At 30.4% G+C, this 5,631-nt stretch overlaps 1 long non-coding RNA gene across 1 annotated transcript; it reads right to left on the bottom strand.

The window, feature by feature from the left end:
* Window positions 1-1,192: 1,192 nt before the first annotated feature.
* On the bottom strand, window positions 1,193-5,105 carry LOC142617866 (uncharacterized). The gene is made up of 6 exons (XR_012841075.1): window positions 5,033-5,105; window positions 4,084-4,157; window positions 3,479-3,623; window positions 3,293-3,398; window positions 3,109-3,174; window positions 1,193-2,316 (listed from the first exon to the last, which is right to left on the bottom strand). It is a non-coding gene; the product is annotated as an uncharacterized LOC142617866 (long non-coding RNA).
* Between the last annotated feature and the right edge of the window lie 526 nt (window positions 5,106-5,631).

The raw sequence follows: 5,631 nt of genomic DNA, 5'->3' as shown, positions 1-5,631 counted from the left end.
ATAACTACAGTCACTACAAATAGAAGAGCTATATAAGAGAAAGATGTCGTTGAAATATGGCAGATAGTTTCAAATAATGCAAAAAATAAACTCAAAAATTTAGATGAAACTAAAGAATTAGAAAATTCGGTGCCTACAAATTATTGAAACAAAATATAAACAAAAAAAATACGTAACTACACATAGAGAAAAAAAAAAAAAAAAAGATGTTCTACCCTTAAAAGAATAATCCATTGCTATAATTGTTGAAATTTGCATGAAAATTTCAAATGTTACAAAAAATTAACCAGTCAGAAATTAAAACACAATGGAATTACTTAGATAAACTAATCTATTGGTGGGTTGAATATAACGCCAAGTTTACCCTAAGATAATAGCTAGTTATTGAGACTTGAGATTGAAATTATATATATATATATATATATATATATATATATATATATATATAAAATATTACGAAGGAGTATGATAAGCTTAGAACTCCGAGCTAATAGAATCTAGTAGTATCGTAGCATTGTAAATCTTTAAAATAAAATAAATATATTCAAAAAATTAACGATCTTGATTTAAGATTTAAAAATATCTAAAGAGATTTTTATTTTTTATAATCAAAACAATTGAATTAGATTCCCACTTAAACTTTTTGATGATGTATAATATGTATTGTATCCCAAGTAAACTTGTTCATAAGAACAAAAAAGAATCAAGAATCTACATTAATTACAGATGTCGTGTTCTGTTGGTAGTCTTTTATTTTGTAAAACTTCTAACTTAAAAAACCTGGTGCCGTGTGAGGAGGAAAGAGACTTGGGAAGAACTATTATTCAACGATAAGATAAGAAGAAATAAGTAGTAATATTATTATAAAATTAAAAATATGTTAAAAAGTTAGACTTATTAAAGAGATAAAGTTTCACTTCTTGTTACTTTTTTATTAAACAAAAATAATTTTGCTTAAAAAAAAATGATAATGATGTGTTTGATTTTAAGTTTGACTTATTAGAGATATAAATTTTCACTTCTTGTTAAGTTTGGATTAAACAAAAATAATATTATTTGAATAAAATAATAATTTTATTTAAATATTGTACTGATGTGGAAAATTGTGAGAGTTTCAGAAGTTTCGGTTTTATATATAAATTAGTCGCTAACTCGTGCGATGCACGGGATAGTTAAACAAAAATTACAAATATTTATTAAAAAAATAATTAATAATAACAGTAAAATCAATCAAATTGAGTATGACATTGCCTTAAATGTTTCTTCATAAACAGCAAGTAGTGGAGCTCAGTGGTCATCATCTCAGCGAGAACTCTCTCAGTTGCTACCTCCGAGAAAACCTTCTCACAATCCTTAACACGTTTAAAGCAACATTTAAAGCAACATGAAAGCCAGAATTACATATGAATAACCAATGAAATACATGAAAAAACTTTTTAAGGTTCTCACCTTGAGGAATCAGACACTAAAACAAATCATGTTGAAATGTAGCAGGCCTAAAATTCAAGTAATAATTTACATAAAAACACCCTTAAAGATTAAAAACAATATGAAAATACACAGACACACACACCCACACAATATGAAAATTAATGCCTCTTTCCTATAATTTAAAACAACAATTTAAATCTTCTTTTGGTAATAACAAAATCTTGTGTCAAACATCAAAATCTTGCGTCAATATAGATAATATCTTCTTCCAAGTAATGACAGTGAGCTCCATGTGAAGATTTTGCTTAAGATGTGAAAAGATGAAAATATGGAAAGCAATAAATTTATGTATTGAGCACTATTATGCTGCTAAAATCTTATATTACACTCATTAAGATTTTCCCATTTTAGAGGCTCTCCAAGTGCCATCATAAATTGGAAAATTGGAGATTGAGCTACATATAATTAAGTATATTTTTCTCAACAAAGACAGATTTTGCAAAAAAAAAAGAAAAAAAAAAAAGGAAGTGGAATTCCTTGATTGATTATTACATAAATCTCTATCAGAAGAAATCTCTTATGGGAGGGCAAGGGGGGAGAAGAACCTAAAATTTTTCAACAATAACCTAAAGCATCACCATTTCCTTTTGGTAACATGGTCCCATAACTAAACTACTTAAGCAAAGTGAAGCAAATAGCCACATCACATCCACAAGAAGCATAAGAAGAATAGTCATTGCAGTTTTAAAACTAAAATTCACAAACAAATATCCTCAAAAACATTAGCTCTGGTAATTGATTAATTGTTGCATGAATCTCCTCAAAAGCAAGCACGAACTCTGGGTCATCCAACCTCTGGTTCCTATATTGATTCATCTAAAAAACCTGGAACAGAAATGCAGCCTGGTGATGTTGTTGCTAATAGTAACAAATAAGAAAAAGAAGAACTTCATCCTTTCAGTCCTTAATAAAATGTAATTAGCATCTTGAGAGAAATCAGATACAATATTGAAGGCATTGTTAAAATGACCGTATTATCCTATCATGCCATGCTATCAAATAGACATCCTGATATTTATTGGTAAGCTAAAGGGCCAGGCCATACTGATATTTTCAATGATCTCTAAGTATTTGAACTTTAGGATTTATCAAACATATTGCATGTCTGTCCAAAAAAGATAGGGATTTCAGCAGCCAGTGGAACTGCCAAAATTTTTCCCATGCAAATAGGAACTTCAGTATTTAAATCTTCAACCTAAAAGAAAACCCAAAAAAAAAAAGAAAAAGATATGTGCCTAATGTTTCTTCTCCAATCTGAAAGGTACGTTTGCCCATGCTATGACAGAGCAATTCATTGTCCTTATTTATTTTGGTGGTGTTAAAGTTGTTTAATTTCTTTTAGTATGCAATATTATGTATTAATCCAGCTCAAGTGAAAAAAAGTAAATGCGATATATTATTGATGATATGATGTAGAGCATTCAATAAATTATATTTTGGTAATGATCAGAATAGGGGATATTATGTGATTACAACCAAGGCTTTTATTTTGAACTTGGTTTTGCTTGGCATTTAGAAATGTTCCATAAGGTTTAAAACAAAGTACATCATGTGACCAAAAATTTACAATGTAGCAAAATGAAGCAAGAGCCACAAGTTTTATTTGAATAAACTTACTGCAGAAGGACGAAGACCTCTGAGTGCTGTATACAAAGACAATTTCCCCACAGGAATCCCCATCCCCTAAAACATATCCAACACCATCATGTGAAGGCTAGTTCACTTTTACAGCCCAATAATTTACATAGAACCCTGTTTAATAAGTACAGAATTTAAAAACGATGATTGACAACATAACTACCTGGCAGCCAAGATCCCCAAGCCCCGAAATTGGCTCACCATTTGTCACAACAATTGCTTGAATAGTCCTCTCAGGCCAGTTCTTCAACACCTCAAGAATCTTGCCCCTGCAAAATCCAAGCACTCCTTCATATTACTAAAGTAGCTCTAAGTTGCACATAGTTACAGCAGAAACAGAAATTCATACTTTTCTTTATGTAAAGACCCTGAGGGCGCTTGAAAATGCTCCCATACTTCTGGCAAGCCTCATCCACGGTTGGAGTATAGACAACTGGGAGCAATTCCTCAACATTATCAATGAGAAGTTTGTAGAACAGCCTTTCATTCTTCTCCTGTAAAAAATAAAACATAAAAAATTTAAAAAAAAAAAAAAAAATCTGTATTACCCCTCTTTCAAAATTTCAATAGGACTTCATTCATCACATAAGGATAAATCCAATTGTCTTTCCACAGAATTCTAAGCACACAAACATGCATTCCAAGAAAGCCTCATTAAAGAAAGGGGTTTAATTATACCAACAACAGAAAGATGAAGGAAATAAAGAAACAATAAAAATATTAAGGCATTATAATTAAACAAACTATAGTCCTACAATGTCTCAACATCTCAAGATGATCCCAAACTTGAAAATACACAATCAGTCCAAATGTCATTATGCACAAGACAATCATTTTCAATACTATTCAAAATATTATCAGACAATCTGTCTGCACGTGGTGACCATATGCAAACAATGTACAACAATCATCATCAAAACTAAATTCAATGACGGAGAAACTCCTAAGTCCTACCTGAAGCTCCATCAAGGCAATGTATTTTTGCAGCGGGACTTGATATTGTTGGATGTTCTGCATCAATTTCTTCTCTTGGGATTAGTAAAATACAAAAAAGGGTCAGCAAAAATTCAAACTATGAGAACAATGAATTAGATAAAACGATGCTATAAGCCAATATCACTAATACAACCTGAAGTTGTTGAGACAAAATTATTGGAGGCAGAAGACCGCGCAAAAAATATCCAGTGATTCAATATGTATTAATAATTGATGAAATTTTAAATAATAATGACTTATATAAATCAAAAGTCCTAAATTACAAAAAATTTAAATAATAATATAGTTCCCGTAATCTAGATTCAGTGTGTACCAAATAACTCTCTCTATTTTATCTACAAAGCAACCATAATATACATAACCATAGAAAACAATACTCAGTTCTCACACAAACACAACAACAATAGCAAACACAACAAATAACCAAAAAAAAAAAAAAAAATTATAATACAAAGCCAAGAATAGCCAATAAATATTATAAAAATAATATTTATAATACAAAACTATTTCTAAATCTAAGTGTGATTGGAATACAAAACATGATGGGGCTAGGAAAACAATTAGTATTAAAGTGGGTTGTGCTTGAACACATAAATTTTTTTAAAAAAATTACCACAAAATTTGCCTACACTGATTTGGGTGGAGGGGCGGTGACGATCTTCTTAGAAAATTGCAAATGGGTGTGTTCAAAGTTGAGGCTTTGGTTGATTTTGGAACTTGATAAATGGAGAGGCTGAGAAAAGTGGGGCGTGGGATCTGAGAGAGTTTTTGCGTTTGAAAGATAAAGAGTTTGAAGGATATGGTCTTGCATTTAAGAGATTTGAGAAGACAATTTTTTTTTTTTTTTTTTCACTTTCAATACTGTATCATCTGAAGATTTAATTCAAATAAACATAAAAGATTTTACCTGTAGCCGTTCCAGCGGTCTAATGTTAGGTTGGTTGTGGGGCGAAGCGTTTGTGGCTTACCGTTGCAGGGGAAGAGAGAAAGATATGCGTCTAGCTTTTCCGTTTTTGTATCGGGTTTTGTGTTGGAGTTGAAGAGAGTAAATTTTATTGGGTTTGTTTTGGGGAGAAATAGTTATTGGGTTAGAAATAGTTACAGTATTTAGGGTTTTATTTTTTTAATATTTTTTTTAAATAATGCTAATGTAGAAAAATGTGGTAGCTTCAAAGCTTCGGTTATATATATATATATATATATATATATATATATATATATATATATATATATATATATATAGACTAGTTGCTAACCCATGCTATGCATGGGAACCTATCTATTTGTGAGGTAGATTATAATAATTTTATAAAATTAGTGTCTTCGTTTTACATTGACATTTACTTTCCAAGCTCTGTCAATGAGGGGCATTCTATAGACACTCGATTTTGCACCCATGATTTAATCAAGGAAAATGACTGGAATGACCATCTATGTACCCACAAAAAAAAAAAAAAAAATCATGATTGCATTACATGCATCAATTTGTTCTTGCATCACATGCAT

The sequence above is a fragment of the Castanea sativa genome, chromosome 11 (assembly GCF_040712315.1).
Source record: "Castanea sativa cultivar Marrone di Chiusa Pesio chromosome 11, ASM4071231v1".
Taxonomy (NCBI): Eukaryota; Viridiplantae; Streptophyta; class Magnoliopsida; order Fagales; family Fagaceae; genus Castanea; species Castanea sativa.
The sequence above is the reverse complement of the archived record's forward strand: the minus strand, read 5'-3'. Positions and strand labels throughout refer to the sequence as shown.